The 17,965-nt window shown below is 34.5% G+C and overlaps 1 long non-coding RNA gene and 1 pseudogene across 2 annotated transcripts; one reads left to right on the top strand and one right to left on the bottom strand.

Annotated features, from left to right (window-relative positions):
• The first annotated feature begins 1,286 nt into the window (after positions 1 to 1,286).
• Positions 1,287 to 11,845, top strand: LOC140886150 (uncharacterized). 2 transcript variants are annotated; one of them, XR_012151443.1, is made up of 4 exons: positions 1,287 to 1,664; positions 1,758 to 1,809; positions 2,818 to 11,282; positions 11,376 to 11,845. It is a non-coding gene; the product is annotated as an uncharacterized lncRNA (long non-coding RNA). The 2 variants fall into 2 exon arrangements; XR_012151444.1 differs by having other exon boundaries at positions 2,818 to 11,287.
• Positions 11,846 to 11,887: 42 nt separating this feature from the next.
• LOC140888389 (uncharacterized) lies at positions 11,888 to 15,224 on the bottom strand (annotated as a pseudogene).
• Positions 15,225 to 17,965: the final 2,741 nt, after the last annotated feature.

The raw sequence follows: 17,965 nt of genomic DNA, 5'->3' as shown, positions 1-17,965 counted from the left end.
TTTCTTTTTCTTTTCGCAAATTTCATCTACGCCTTGAACTCAATTTCCCACAGACGGCGCCAATGATGCGATTATCATAAAAAAGGTACTCGGGGGTGGGTATGACCCCGGGGATGAAATAGCAGCAAGCTTTCTTGCCTCGTCGTGAAGGCTATCCTACGCACCAAGAAACAAGAAAAACTCGTCAGTGGGGGCGCCGGAGGGGTTCTCCGGCGTCGCCATTCCGATGCTTAAATTAGATTAAGATGTATGGAGTGGGCTTATGAGATTTAGAAAAATTGAGTGTGAATGTGAAGATGTAGATGAACGTAAGATAACATACCATGGCCAGGGCAGAGAGCCTGGTATTTATAAGAGTTCCAGAGAGATCCCAATAATTGTACGTTATGGGTTTCTGACATCTATTAAATGTGATTAGATTCTTTCCGTGATTTCTGGACAGTACCCATGCCTACTCATTATTACTCTCTGTCACTTCCAGATAGTGCCCATGCTGTGGGACCCGTGTTATGATTTGGCCTGGGAAGGGTCCTCTAGCCTGGATGACGGGGTGCTCAAGGCCAGGGTGCTGGGAGGCCAGGATGCTGGACGCCAGGGTGCTGGGAGGCCAGGGTGCTCCGGAGGGTTCTCTGCCTAGGAAGGGAGGATACCTCTTGCAAGGCAAGAGACCTCTTGGCAAGGGAAGACTCCTCCTGGCCAGGGAAGGGAGGACACCTCTTGGCAAGGGAAGAGATCTCTTGGCAAGGCAAGACTCCTCTGGCGAGGGAAGGGAAGACACATTTTCCCTATTTCACTGATCTTCTCTTGCCACCAACCTAGAAACCATCCTGCATCCGGGCTCTTGACAACCACTCGAGTTTGGTAATAACCCGAGATATTTCACCAAGGTATCAATGGAAAATCTTCAAATCACGATGGGCATAAAAGATGATCATCTAGTAGTGCTTATGGTTGTACAGACTACAGGTCACATATCTGTACAAGTGGGATGTGCAGCAATTAATAGTGCGAAAAACACTACACCATAAGTTTTTTCGGCTGCTTGAGGAATTGTAACTTAGTGGAGAATGGTGAGTGAGTGGTTTCATTAGGCATTTAAATTGATTTCCTACATAAAAAATTAGATATTAGTGACATTTGTGAGATGACATTTCGTATATAATGTTGGCAAAAATACCTTGTTAAAAAAATTTTAATTTGTTAATATATAAATCATAATAAACTATATATTGTGACATTTTTAACATGATGTCATTAAATAATTAATTTTTCACATTTTTTTAATATTCCCCAAACGTCTCATTCCCTCCTCATGGTTTCACAATTCCCGTCGCCTATCGATTCCAAAAATCTCCTGCCTTTGGTGTTCGCCTCGCCCTCGTTTCCCATACGCCGCCGGAGATGGTCCGAAGACCTCTGTTCCAGCATACCCAAGCCTTGAAAGTTTTCGTTTCTGTCCTAAATAGCAAGAAAGAAAGAAGCTTACAATTCGACCCCGGTTTCCTCACGATTTCGTCCACTTTTGTTGCTGTTTTTGGTCGATTGAAGGATGTATTTGAACCCTAGAACATTTCTAACATAGCCCAGCCGTTTCCCCCAAATCTCTGGTCATTTCTTCTTCGAACTGTTGCTGTCCGTAATAAGGAACTATTGAGAGAGAGCAGGTATCTGCTTTTTTATCCTCATTTCTCTTACGCACGGGTTTTATGTTGTGGGTTCTTCATATTTTTGGATTTTAACATTCAGTAATCTTACAGGTTGGGCTAATTGGGACTGCTTGAAGATATGTCTAGCTGCAACACATTTGCTGTGAGTTTCTTTTCGACATATTATTTGCATTATATCATCATAATCGTACTTATTCATATAATCAAATTTTGTTGGGCCCTATTCTGGTAGTTGTGACAAGTTAAATAGATCTTGAAGATTCTTTTTTTGAGCTGCTTAGATCATCAAGATTCTAATTAATATATTTAGAATTTTATACTGCAAAATTAAATTATGACAAGGGGACGAGACTTGGAGAGCTGGGTCTCACACAGTTAAGAATGTATGTATGTTGTTGTAATTGTGATAGTCATTTGGACTTCAAATTTATATTATGTTTTCTTTGCTTTTTCTCTTGTTTGTCTCTAACCATTTTTCTCCGTCTAAGCGAATTATTATTGATCTTTGCTTTATCTGTCAGTATACTATTTGTAACAACCAAACCTATTGAGAAACAATTTTACGTGTTTTGAATATTAGTATACACTTACAAATGTCTTTATAAACTTTATCCTGACATGTTTGTTTGTCCTTATTTGTTATATTAGTGTTGATGTTTATATGTTATAGTTTCATTATGAAATGTCACATTAATATTTTTTGACATTTTTCTGTGTCTTTATAATGATATTTTGTGACACTAAGTGTTGGCATTTCTATGTTATAATGACACCAAGAAGTGTCATCCCACTTTTAACATCACTATAGAGGACACTTATACAAAATATCACTATCACTATAACTAAAATGTCACTATATGTAATATGTAAAGGCATTTTAAAATGTCATTTAATGGATATATTCTTGTAGTTAGAAATTTTTTGGGTCAATAATTGTGTTGCAACTGGAATAACTGAACCTTCCATTGGCTAACTAATCATACCAGTTATTAGGTATATATATAGTTGATTTATATGAGGAGATCAAATAAGTTTTCTTAGCAGCACATATTTGACTTGGAATACTTAATTACGACACTATAGCATTTTATTGACTAAAAAATTTGGACATATCTTTATTAAAGATGCATATAAAATCATTTTGTGCTAGATGCTATCAATGCAATGACTGGGAGGAGATCCATGCTAGTTCGTGAGCACAAGGTTTCAGGACTTCAAAGATTAAGGTGGAAAATTTTCGTTTTTATTAAGGTAGTATTTGCAATTAAACTCTAAAAAAATGATAATGAATTTTTCTTAACAAATTTCTTTCACAGATCCATAATTGAAATATAATCGAAAGATAGTGCAGGAAGAATAGAGCTAAAAGCACCATCTCCACGACCAACTATATATAACATACTCTGAATCAAAAAAAAAAAAAAACACACACACACACACTCCACCAGGTGTACGACCTAAGTCGTCAAATATTAAAATCATCACATCCCTTATCATAGCTTCTTGTGGGTCGTATTATTGCAAGTCTGCTATGTTGGTTTTGTTCCAAAGGGCCGAATTACGAGTCTTTCATACAACAACGTGCTATTTCTTCGAAATTCCAAAAATATTAAATCAGTTGAGTAGCCCGATAAAATATAATGAATCACATAATTGAAGGGCATTGGGGCATTTGGTGAAGTCCGAGTACACCAAGCTCTAATTTTCAATCTTTAGACACCCATATAGCATAATTTAGCTGTAACTGCTGTTTTTAATACATTAATATTTCATAATCGACCATCAGCTGGTGCATTAAAGTTATTATTACAAGAGTTACTTGATTTTGTATCTAGTGAGTTGGATAGTACTAGGCCAACGGTATTTGAAGGAAATAATGATTGAATGAGTATCTTTTTCTAATTTTTATTGTTTGTTTTTTTTCAAAATAATTGAATCAACTCCTCACTCACTACGTGTTACCACTCGTTGAATTCTTGGACCCGATATCATTTATCTACGTTCACAAAACCCACTAGAAAACTCATTTCATATCTTTCTTACACAGATACTACACATGAAACCTAAATTCAACCCATAAATTCACCGGCCGGAAGCCTAATATCCAAATAAATGCGTATTAAAACAAGATTTGATAAAATTTTACACATCAAAGACCCAATATAAAATGAATGCGCAGGAAAAAACTTTCCCGGGCTAGTGTGGAACATTTATGGTTACGAATTTATATGAAACTTATCAGCCTTAGAAATATTTACGAATGTCATCATCTTCGTGCTCCTCATCATGGTCATTCATTGAAAGATCATTTTATCTATCATCCCCCATAACTTATGCCTGCAAATAATTAGATTCAAAGAAAAAAACGAAAAGTAAGAAATTGCAAAAATGACGTGAATTTTGATAACTTATCCCCCATTTTGAATTTTGATATTGTTAATCATCACCTGCAAAAATGCAACAAATGATCAGATATTAGTAACAATTTCTCTATGACGTGAATCGAATCCACGATTATTATGCGTGGTATGTGTTTCGTGTATAATAAATAGTCTTACTTGTTTCTACCCCAAATTTGTCATGCATTTGTTGCAATGTAACCGAGCATATGTGTCCACACAATCCCTCACCAAAAGGATAGGATCATCCAAAACCAAGTTCTCTTTAAAACACATAAAAAATTCACACGAGCAAAACGAAACATATTTTATCTTTTTTCTTATGTAAAATAGCCTCTGGGTAACCAAATAAATAAAACATAAAACAAATAAAAGATTGTTATCTTACACCCTTGGAAAAACAGTCTCACTAGGCCGGCTAGCCTCCTATAATGATGAATCACAGAGACAAAAAAAAATTGGATAATGTACTAAGTACGTGATGAAATAATAAAATATAATGAATTAATTCGTTAAATATTGTTGGTTTTACATTTTCAACACATAAAAGCTGATTTGGCAACACAAGTGATATTTCACATTTCCCACACATGACACAATCCTGGAAATCAATCAGGTACTCCTGCAGTATGACAATGCTTCACTTGTCCAATTATTAATGATAACCTATCCATGTCAACAAATTTTCAAGATTTGATAAAATAGGGTTTACACTTGAAATAAGACAAAAGTGATTGAGATTTTTAGTTTGTGAGGACTTACATCCTCAAATGCACAAAGATTATTTTGTATTAGAGTTTCGGTTTCACAAACAACATGTTGCCATATCAAGCAAAGAACAAATAAGAATGACTTTGACGAAAAATATGGTTATAAGAAAAAGTTAAAGGGGAGCAAAACATAATTACATATAAGAATCTCAAAAGATGATCACATTTTTTGCAGTACATATTCTTGACTTTGTGAGACCCTGCCGTCCAAGTTTCCTCCCGTCCTCGCTTTACTATTGTTGTCTTGGATCGTAACTTTCTGAAGTACAATGAATTGTTTTACTTGTGGAAATTATCACGATGCATTTAACGAACACAACAAATAATTGTATACAAAAAATAACATAATTCAGTGTAAATAAATATATGCAAAGTCTTTTCCAAATCTACGTAGAATTTCAACAGGTATCTGATGCTCCTCGTGCTTGGAAAAAAAGGGACAATTAGAAATCACCATTGACACATATAATTGACAAAGTAAAAAAAAAATTTAATCTACTTAATAATTCAATCTTTGCATCCAAAAAATACACAAACCAAAAGAACATCGGAAGTCGCAAGAAAATTAACAAACATTAAATAAGTCAAGATTAACGTAGATTTACTCACTGTATGCAAGTCTATTAGGTAACGTCCATCCAAAATTGGGGTGGGCAGTTCTTGCATACAATTAGTAGATCTACGCTAATCTTGACTTATTTAATATTTGTTAATACTTAATATTCTTGCGACTTCTGAGGTTGTTTTTGGTTTGTATTTTTTGGCAGCAAAAATTGCATTATTATGTAGATTAATATGTCTTTCACTTTGTCTATTATATGTGACAATTATTATATGTGACAATGATGATTTCTAATGATCTTCATTATATCTCTTTTTTTCCAGCCCGAGGAGAATCAGATACCTGTTGGAATTCTATCTAGGTTTGAGTAATACTTTGCTTATATTTACTTACGTTGAGTCATGTTACTTTTTGTACACATTTATTTTGTTGTGTTCGTTAAATGGATCATGATAATTTCTCTAAAGAAAACCATTCATTGTACTTCAAGAAGTTACGATCCAAGACAACAATAGTAAAGCGAGGACGAGATGAAACTTGGACGCAGGGTCTCACAAAGTCAAGAATATGTATTGCAAGAAATGTGATATCTTTTGAGATTCTTATATGTAATTATGTTTTGCTCCCCTTTAACTTTTTCCTATAACCATATTTTTCGTCAAAGTCATTCTTATTTGTTCTTTGCTTGATATGGCAGCATGCTTTGTGAAATCGAAAATCTAGTACAAAATGATCTTGTACATTTGAGGATGCAAGTCCTCACAAACTAGGAATCTCACCCCCTCTTGTCTTATTCTCAAGTGTAAACTCTATTTTATCAAATCTTGAGAATTCGTTGACAGAGATAGATTATCATTAATAGTTGGACAAGTGCAACATTTTGTCATAATACGGGAGCACATGATTCATTTCCAGGATTGTGGAATATCACTTGCATTGCCAAATCAGTTTTTAAGTATTAAAAATGTAAAACTAACAATCTTTTACGAATTAATTCATTATATTTTGTTATTTCATCACGTACTCAGTACATTATCTAACTTTTTTTTTTTTGTTTCTGTGACATTTCAAAAGGCTAACCGGCCTAGTGATGCTGTTTTTTCAATGGTGTAAGACAACAATCATCTATTTGTTTTATCTTTTATATGGTTACTTAGAGCCTAGATTACATAGGAAATAAATATAATATGTTTCGTTTTGCTCGTGTGAATTTGTTTTGTTTTAGAGAGAACTTGGTTTTGGATGATCCTATTCTTTTGTTGAGGGATGATGTGGACACATATGTTCGGTTACATTGCAACCAATTAATGACAAATTTGAGCTGGAAACAAGTAAGACTCTCTATTATTCATGAAACAAATATCAGACATAATAATTTTCGATTAACGTCGTAGAGAAATTAATACTAATATCTGATCATTTGCTGCATTTTTGCAGGTGAGGATTAACAATATCGAGATTATAAATATGATTGTAAAGCTTGTAAGGTAAGTTTTAGTGGATTATCCCTCGGTGTCAAATAATTTCCAATTTCTTATGTTTTCGTTGTTTTTTCCTTGAATCTAATCATTTGTTGGCATAAGTTATGGAGGATGATAGTTAAAATGGTCATTTAATGAATGACCACGCAAAGATGATGACATTCGTAAATTTTTCTAAGATTGATGAGTTTCATATAAATTGGTAACCATGAATTTCCACACTAGCCCTCGGGAAATTTTCTTACTGCGCATTCATTTTATATTGGGTCTTTAATGTGTAAAATTTTATTGAATCTTGTTTTAATGCACATTTATTTGGATATTAGGCTTCCGGTCGGTGAATTTATGGGTTGATTTTAGCTTTCGTGTGTATGATCTGTGTAAGAAAGATATGAAATGAGTTTTCTAGTGGGTTTTTTGTGAACGTAGATAAATGAGATCGGGTCAAGGAATTTCAATGAGGGGTAACACGTAGGGTGTGATGAGTTATTCAATTATTTTCGAAAAAAACAACCAATAAAAATTTAAAAAAAGATCCTCTTTCAATCATTCTTCCTTCGAATATCGTTTGTCTAGCACTATCCAACTCATTAGATACAAAATCAAGTAACACTTTCGGCTGATGTCTTCCAACCTTTTGGCCAGACAGGCCATCAATATTTGTCGTGGCCTGTGATTTTAACTCCATATAACATGCCGTCTTGGATGTGTATGAAAGACGAGTATATGTTTCTCATTGTGCTCGCTTCTGGTCCAAAAAACCCCAAAGAGAAACTTGATGTGTTTCTGCAACCACTCGTCACTGAACTGCGATTACTTTGGTTCGACAGAGCTATTATGTACGACATCCATTCTCGTACGTATTTCACTTTAAGAGTAGCTTTGATGTGACATCAATGATTTTCTAGTATACGCAATGTTATCAGGTTGGAGCACAGCTGGTAAACAAGCACGACACATTGTATGTCGGACTCGGATGCGTCACACTACCACATAGTGGGAAAGTATCTTGGTTTCACAATCACATAAAGTTCTTTCCCGACGATCATCCATTACGCTGCAGCAGAAACCGTGTCATCCGTGTTGCATATTGCCCGTCCAACAAGATTTGAGTTAGTTGACGAGTTGGACTCATTCGTGTTTCTACCTTCTTACGAAGTTGACGCTAAAGAAACGAACAAAGAGTTATGCAAAATGCTTCAATGCGTGTGGAGAAAGAGAAGTATTTTCTGGGAGTTAACTTATTGGTGCTCGAAGTTGGTCATACATAATTTGGACGTGATGCATATTGATAACATGTTTGATAATGAATGTCCAGGGAAAAAACAAAAACGCCAAATCTAGGGCGAACCTTGTCGCAATGTCTTACAGACCAGAGTTACATTTCGACACTGGTAGTGGTAGATTCTCAGACGGCTACGCTTCCAAAATGTCTAGGTGTGTTGACATGAACAAACTATGTTTGTTTGATATGAAAAGCCATAACTGTCATGTGTTCATGCAACGTCTTGTACCTGTGGCCTTTAGAGAGCTAATGCCTTCTCGGAACCTGAGTCTGAAGGCTTTGAATTAGACACAGAGATGTTTGGGAGGTTTGATGGAGTTGAGTTTATTATTCACGGATTTAACTGCATGAAATATCAAAGTTAGTGATGTGCTTAAATTGAATAAACAAATACCACTGATTTTGTGCAACTTGAAGAATATATTTCCACCAAGTTTCTTTGACTTGATGGAACATCTTTGCGTACATCTCCTGTACGAAGACTTTGCTTGTGGGTCAGATGGATGTATCTGTTCGAAAGATTCTTGCGTAAGTTGAAGAAAATTGTTCGATATAAAGCCCGCGTAGTAGGATACATTTACAATGCTTATCTGGTCGAAGAAGCCTCCATTTTCTATCAGCTTTACTTCAGCAATTCGATCAAAACAAGGGAAAGAAAGACACGGAAAAACCCGTTAGATGATGTGAATGAGGAAGTGTCAGATAATCTTTCGGTCTTCAAAATTTCTGGCATACCTATTGGTGCTTCTAAATCCAGGCACCTTGAGAACGATGAATTTAATGATGTTGCTACGATGTTTTGCTAAATTGTTACGAGACGAGGTCCTTGTAAGTACTGAATTAGAATATCATTTCTTTTACACATGTGTTTGACTTAACATATTAAATGAAAATTGTCTTTAAATGAATTATTGATTGCAGCATGTAAGAGAACCATAGCAGAACGAGTGACCCAGGTATTAGTAACTGTAACGTTGACGTTGAGATGCAATTGAAACTTCATTTTCTTCCGTGGTTCAAAAACTGTATAATAAATACTGACTTGGTCAATTCACGTTTATTACTGGATAATTAATGTATTATTTAATATTAACTGCAACATCGAATTTTTATTCATTTGTAGGCTACAGAAATCCAAGATTATAACCTCTCATCTGTTATTAAACAACTTGCCCTCGGGCATCTTCCCTAAGTCAAGTGTTTTCGAGGTTATTTTCTGAATGATTTTAATTTTCACACAACTCAAGAAACCACAGATAATTTAGGGGTCCATGTTTGAGGTTTGCCTTGTGATGAGACGTCGACAGATTATTACGGTACCGTAGACGAAATAATTAAGGTCAAGTATTCCTGTGATTCAACAAACAAGACAATACTTTGAAGTGTACGTGGTTTGATCCGCATCTTAGATTGGGCACTTGTGTTCATGCGAAGGAAAAAATAGTCGAAGTCAATCGGAAGAGAAGTCTACGGTATTACGAACCATTTGTGTTTTGTACCCAAGCTTCTTAAGTTGTCTACTTAACATATCCTACGACAAAGAAATCGATTTCAGATTGGTTGTTCGTTAGTGATTGAGACAACGTGATTATATTCCACAAAGCAGAGGTGTTGCCGACTTGGTCGACGAAAACGCGAATGAGACATTTTAGAACGACGATAGTCAAACTCATGGGTTGGAGACACATTTATTAATGAGGGAACATGATCTCGTTGATGTTACAGTGATGTTTGATAATGACATTGATGTGGGTACCCATAATAGTGATACAGACGATGTGGAAGAATCTCGTCGCTTGCGGCACAGGATGAGGTGATTCGTGCCGCCAGAGATGAGCTGCAGACAGTCAGACAGCAGTTGCACCAGCTGACAACTAAGATGCAGACATCCAGAAGAGCAGAAAAGATGATGCAGGGACACATTAATCATCTGGAGCAATTGGTGACCAAGTTCATGTATGCCATTCAAAAGAGTAAGAAGAAGCCCGCCGAGGAGACACGTGTTCAAAAAAAAAAAACAGAGGCAAGAGAACCTTGCATATTGAGGAACCCACCCATCACCACGACGACGACGGGGGTGACGACAAGTACGACGACGACGAGAGACAGTCTCCTCTGGTTTTCTCACAGTTTATGCCATAGTATTGTGAACCGTAACTAAATGTTTGTACTATTAATTTGTTACTAAACTTTAATTTGCTTTTTATAATTATGTTTTTAATATTAATAATAAAAAAATATATAAAAATCAATAAAAATTAAAAAATTGGTATATATATATATATATATCACGGTTAATTAAAAATAACAATTTTTTTGTTTTGCTACGGTTCAAAACGTTGCGCGACGTTTTTAAAAAACCGTAGCAATATTTCCGACGTTTTTCAAAAACCGTAGCAATGTTTGCAACTGTTAGCTACGGTTTTTGCAAAACCGTCGCAACTTTTGCCATGGTATTCTAAAAACCGTTGTGAATATTGTTACGGTTTTTGAAAAACGTCGCAAGGTGTCTTGACGTAGCTTTTTCAAACGCTTTCAAAAAGTTTCACAAATTGAAAGTTGCGACGCTTTTTTTGCGGCGGAAAAAGCGTCGCAACGGCCGGGAAATTTTTGTAGTGAGAGTCGTTATGCTCCAAATTAATTGTAGGACGTTATGATGCAACCATGTAGATGCAATTTCCTAGGCAAAAACCTGAGTATGCTGTGGTGGAGCTAGACTAGCTGGGCCCCCTTTAGCCGCGAGAGTGTGGTACTGGGAAGGGATAAAACTGCAAGCACTTGCGATTTGGTAGAGCATGTGCATTTCTTGTATGTTTGATCCATACGTCAAGGTGAAGGTTGGGAATCACTACAAAGGTTCTAGACGCTTTTTCGAGGAGAATTGGAAACCAATCTTGAATCATGGGTAAATCATGCTTGCAGATTGAAAGGGAACACAAGCTGCTGAAGTCTTCCCTGATGCTCACAGCTTAAACGGGCAAAGTTTTGCCACTACACGATCATATATGAGTATATTTCTAGCCGATATAGTATTACCTTCGAGTCCATATAATCGCTGCCCATGGGATCTTTTTCTCTCAGATAGAAGCTGTCTCCAGGAAGGTGCAACTTAGCTTGTGTAAGGTCCCTAATTTTCTTATTAGTAAATTAGTAGTTAGCTAATTATCTATATATATATATATATTGAGATTCATATATGGCCTGTAATCAGAGCCATGAGGACGATGCAAGGGAAAGTCGTCTGCAACACCAATGACAAGACCGTGGGCGTGGAGGTTCTACGTTTAGCCCCGCACCCAAAGTACAAGCGCCGTGTGAGGAAGAAGAAGACATTCCAGGCCCATGACCCGTTGAACCAGTTCCAAGTTGGGGACTTTGTTCAGCTGGAAAAAGGCCGCCCCGTTAGCAAGAACAAGACGTTCTGGGCCGTCCCTGCGCCCGGTCGCTCTAGGCCCAAAGATGGTGCCGAAGTGCCGCAGGAGCTGGGGATCCCATTGGAGTCTGAGAGTTGAAGAAAGTAAAAAGTGTGGTTTTTTTGGTATTTTGAATTGATTTGTTGCGTCCATTGTGATACTGATAATTTTGTTTTATATGGTTCATGGCCACAGATTTGGTTACTGTTTATGGTTCATTAGTGTATGTGATTTCACTGCATAAAGTCATAATCTTGATTTGGGGATAGTTGTGGAATGTGAATGTGTCATACAATTTAATCTTAGCAATCCGGAAGAAAAATGTATTATCCCAAATAAAAGAGGATTTTAAAAATGCTGCATGTAAGAAATTTAGAAGTATGGAGGATAAACTTGTAATGTTAAGACACTTTTATTAGTTAGATTAGATAACATGATATGCCACTGTTCTTTTTCTCTACTCCAACATTGTCACGGTTAGGTATTGAAGATGTGCTGAAAAGTTCCACCAATAATCCATTCCAACTCAGAAGTTGTCTAGTGTGCTCGTTGGGCGAGATGGCAAACTGCTTCTTTTGCTTCCTTGTAACCACACTCAGAGACAACGAAAGGAAAGTCGCTGTAAATGGTTGAAGCCTGGAATGAGACTTTGATACGTCTGATGCATTATATCTTGTACAATACAAGAAGTGTTTCTCTAGATATAACTTGTAAATGCATGCATACCTTCCCCACATGACACGGTTGGCAAAATATGAGGAAACGAGTTTGGATAACGTATCGGATAGATCTTCATATGGGTATGGGTTTCTTGATACTCTGAACAAGGCACTGAATTTCACATAAACCTGTGTCAAAAGTATACGATCCTTATTTTTTTAGCAAAGGACTGGAAGATGAATGAATTAGGCTCAATAATCATCAAGTTACCTGCGGAAACCTGGAGAGGTTCAGCAATTTAGATAAAAGTTGTGCTTCATTGTCGTTTCTGATTGATGATTATAAAAAGGAGAGGATCAGTACATGGATGGACAGATTCTTGAAATACTAAAATATATTACGTTGGGGGTTTACAGAAGGCGATATATATGGTCAAGTAACACAACAGTAGAATGAAATTCAGTGCACAGTTGCTCGATTTCCATAAGATGGACACCATAAGATGGAGATCAAGACCCTGAAAATCAATATTAATATTATAAGCAACCAAATTGAAGAACAAATGAATGAATCATAAGCAGTATAGCATTTGCAGAACAACATTGCATTTCACCAATAAGATGAGAAGTACCTTCATGCAGATGAAACCAACCGGCACACCAAGCTCTCCTGCTTTGGAGAACATGGCTTTCCCAACTTCATTTGTCATCTGCAAGCTAAGGCCATGAAAGTATCATTTATTTATTGTAATAGACTAATAGTTGAGACACACACACACAAGATCAAAATGAAAGGACCGAGATGCATCACAAGAACATCTTGAACGATTTCTTTGCATAGAATTTAGAGGCGTTGGTTACCAGTTGACCAGATGGCCACAAATATGGATTGAAGCGCGCGCACAGCACGATACCCATCCTATGGACCACTCAGGACCAAAACATTACATCAACATCACTTCAATATACACATATATATAATGAGACAAATCGAGCATTGATAATGGCATTGTTTAATAAAAAACCTCTGAAATCAGATTTTCGAGCTGTTTGATGCCCCCTCCATCTTCTGCTGGATTCGCAAGGCAACAACCAACAAATTTTGATGGATATTTTTTCAAAACACTGCTCAAACATATATTCATATGCATAAGCCATCTTAATTTCTAAACAGTTTGCAATTTGACTATCATATATATATATACATCCTAAGTGCAACGATACATTAAACTACTCCTCGTTTTTTTTAAAAGAAGCAAATCAGCACACTTGACATCTACCATGAACTTGAATTTGAAAAGTTGCATTTATATGGATGAAAATTATGTCTTGAATCCCACAAAGTAAATTATGTTTTGAATCCCACAAGGATTGAAAAGTGGTGAAACTGTGTTGAGAAACAAATTAAGGGTTCAATTTGACTATTCAATTTTATGATTGAATTTAATAAGAAACTCATGGAATTGAACCATCATCTTCCAACGTTTGTCATGTTTACAACAGTAGAAAAGTGTAGTTAATCATCATTACTAGGAGAGTGTGTATAAATCCATTAGCAGGAAATTAGGGGAAGTATTAATTCCTCATGTTTAAGCCTATAAATATGAAGTCGGTTTTCACAATTCACACTCCTAATTTTTTAGCATTCGTATTTTAATTATCTCTGAATTTGCTACATTGCTTCTCTATTTCAGTTCTGCTCATTCAACGGTGATCGTATTAAAGTTGTTGGGTTTCAAAACTCATGTGAATTCATTTTATGGAAACCATGAGTCTCACATGTTTTGATGCTAAGTATTTTGTAAATGCTGCGTTATCCTCATGTGTGAAGTTTGTCAACATCCACTTCCAAGTGGCATTCCAGAAGTATGCTTGGAGTTTGATCATTTTCTGGAGGAACAATTCCCTAAAGAATATGGGTTGGGGAAAGATCTACAGATGAAACAAGGGCTATTTCCATGCGAGACTCCAAGCGATTTTGTATTGTATAATATAGAAACTGAATTTTATTGAATCAAATAAATTTGGACCCATTTATTATCTTTATAGTGGCACATAATTTGTATATTCATAATAATGATATTTTTATCATGGATAAAAATAGATCAAATAATTAAATATATAATTGAACTTAGAAATCACATATTTTTTTTAATCAAGAAAGAATCCAAATATTAATTAAGATTAGAATGGGGAACAACAAAAACATGCATGCATCCTTGAAAATATATAATTCTGAGAATATTTTGCTTATTGAAGGAAGATACAAACTAAAAATTGTAACAACGTACTAGCTAGCTACAATGTAAAAATTTGATAATTGATTGATTATTTTGGTAGTCTTTCAATCAACAAGCCTAAAGCATCCTCTAATACTATTTGGTGTAAAGCTTGAGGCAGTTCCGACCAATCCATGCACTTTTCTCCGTCTCCCGTGACGAATTTAGATAGGAAATCTGCTGCTCTGTTGCATTCTCTGTACACGAAGATGAAGCCAAGAACGGGAAACAAACGCAACTCCAACATGATCTCAGATACAATTTCCCGGCAGTCCTCGGGGCATGGGGCTTGCCCGATCAAGATGGCGATTGCGGTCTTGGAGTCGGATCGCACCTCTACCGCCATGAATCCTAAACTCTTTGAAAGCCGAAGCCCGTCTCGAATAGCAATCATCTCGAGCATCAACACCTTGACTCCATACTCCATTCTTGATGCTTTCTGTTTGTCAATCGCACAACTCATTCGAAACCGAGAAGCTTTCGTCATCTTCACTCTTCCCATATCATCTCTGATAATTATACCATAGCCTCCAGTATCATTCCAGGCACGATACGATGCGTCACAATTTACCGCCACAAGTCCGTTGGCTGGATGTCTCCATCGGCACAAAATTGCCTGCGCTGATCTCTCGTCTCCTTCTCCTGAACAAGATCGGCGTGGATGCGGGAACCTAATGATATTGAACTGAATCATCCGATCCAGCTCCATTGAATATATGTTGTAGACAATGATAAATTTTCCAAATACTTAATTTGTCGATACTCTTCTGGCTTCTAGATTTATATATATATAGGCTGTTGAATTTCCGTTTATTATGTAAATGAACGATATATGCTATCAATGTATCAGGAATCCTAGTAAATTTCCAATGCTAGCTTTTTCTATTAGACGTTCTTGAATTTCCGTTAGTTCTGTTAGTATCCCACGTAATTAATTTGGCTTTTATCCATTCTATCTGGGTTGAGGAAACATTATTAATATATTAAAAGATAATTTTGATTGGGGATTATATTACCCATTTTAAAATTTAAAAAAATATATATACACCAACCGTAAAAAAATCATATTATTTTATCTTTAATGTGGATTATTATTTAATAAAATGTTAGTTTCCTGTTGTCTATGGATAATTATTAATTTACGAAAATGTCTTATAAAATTAATTGATTTATTTACAATTTAAAAAAAAAATATATACACCAATTGTTCTACCGTAAAAAAACCCTATTATTTTATCTTTAATGTGGATTATTATTTAATAAAATGTTAGTTTCCTGTTGTCTATGGATAATTATTAATTTACGAAAATGTCTTATAAAATTAATTGATTTATTTACAATTTAAAAAAAATCCACTTTTAAAATTATTCTTCGCGTTTTTCCCCTTTTCGCAAAAATAAAAATAAATACAAACATACAAAAATTTGAGCGTGCATGCTACAATTCAATAAATAATGTCAAGCGGGATATATAGAGGGTGCATGGATGCTACAGTTTCATTTAAAAAATAGAACAATTTATCGGTACTTGAATTATCCTTTTTTTAAATATAAAAATAAAAGGGTAAAAATTTAGTATTTTTTAAAATAAGAATACGTAACATACACATAGTATTTAATTTAACTAATTATGTTATTAGAATTACTTAAGTTCCTTGTTTCTAAGCATAAAATTAAATTTTAATAATATTAAGCATGAATTTTTCTTTTACTTAATAATTTTATACATAAATAATTAATGGAATAAAATAATTGCTTTTTAATAAAATAATATATTGATAGGTTATAGAAAACTTATGACTCAAAAGTTGTGTTATTTATAAGTCAAAACAGAATTTAAAAGGATACAGCCTATCCTTTTCTTCTGTGCTTTGTTTAAAAATGTAACATAATTATTTTTGTAGAAAATATAATTACAAATGACACAAAAGTAATAATTTCTTTCTATGTGTTTGATATAAATTTTAGGGAAAATTGCAAATTTAGTCCTGTATGTTTGTTATTTTGCGATTTTGATCCTCTATGTTTTCACATTTCAGTTTTAGTCCTGCATGTTCTGATTTTTGGCAATTTCGGTCCCTTTTATTAAAAAAATGCTTACGTGGCACTGTACATGTCAGCTCCATATCAGCACTGAATTGATGCCACGTCAGCGCCACGTCGGAAAAAAAGACTAAAATTGCCAAAAAAAATAAAAATAGCGGACTAAAATTGAAATATGAAAATATAAAGGACTGAAATCGTAAAGTGACAAACATACAAGACCAAAAACGCAATTTTCCCTAAATTTTAAATCAAATTCATGAATTATTTAAGTATATTCTAACAAATATATTTGTTGTCAGTATTTGTTCTTGCACTCAACGACGTGAATAACTTATAAAACGATGAAACTATATTTACTAAAACATTTGATAATTAAACAGGTTTATTTAATTTTGATTAAACTTAAATAAGTCTACTCCATTTTTTAATTAGACTGATTTGTGTTTGTCCATAGAACTGAGGGGGTCTCCACTGTGTTTTTTTTTAAATTTATATTTTATTTTTTAAACACATATAATTTAAATTTAATTTAATTTATATTATATTTTTTTAATACAAGTTCGATTTTTTAGTTAAAAATTTTGGTAGGGCGGTTATCAATTTATTTTAATTCGTTTGGATATATACGTGGAGCCAGTGGAGGCCACTCAGTTCTATGGACAAACACAAATCGTTTTAATTGAAAAAATGAGCAGAACTATTTAAGTTTAATAAAAATTAAATAAACTTTTATAATTATTAAATATTTTAGTAATGATCGTTTCATCATTTTATAAGTTATTCACGTCGTTGAGCGCAAGAACAAACACTAACAACAAATATATTTGTTAGAATATAATAAAAATTCATGAATTTGATTTAAAATATATATCCAACATTAGAAAAAAATATTATTTTTGTGTCAATTGTAATTATATTTTTTTACAAAAATAATTATGTTACATTTTTGTTGTTACCTAATAAGGTTTTAGTTGATCATCAAATCAATTAAAATTACAAATTAAATTTCAATTTTAAAAAAATTACAAATGTTGAATACAAATAAACAATAGACAAAATTATTTACTAATTATATAATTAATAAAACAAACAAAAAAACAAAAAAACAAAAAAACAAAAAAAAAAAAGAATGGGCATGGTGCAAATATTCTTATGTCTGTTGTCTATGATAGCGGACAACGGACGGTGCCTATGTGGCACGAAATACCGCTCTCAATAACAGCGAACATTGAAAATACTATAGCAAACGTTGGAAATACACTGTTAGTGATAGTGTTTTGCTGTATTTGTGCACCGTTTCATATCGTGTTGTATTTTTTAAATTAATCTTTTTTTATTAAAAAAACCTTTTATACAAAAAAAAAACTGAGTAATAATACGACATATACAAAAAAAAACTGAGTAA

Source organism: Henckelia pumila, chromosome 3, assembly GCF_033568475.1.
Source record: "Henckelia pumila isolate YLH828 chromosome 3, ASM3356847v2, whole genome shotgun sequence".
Lineage (NCBI taxonomy): Eukaryota > Viridiplantae > Streptophyta > Magnoliopsida > Lamiales > Gesneriaceae > Henckelia > Henckelia pumila.
The sequence above is the reverse complement of the archived record's forward strand: the minus strand, read 5'-3'. Positions and strand labels throughout refer to the sequence as shown.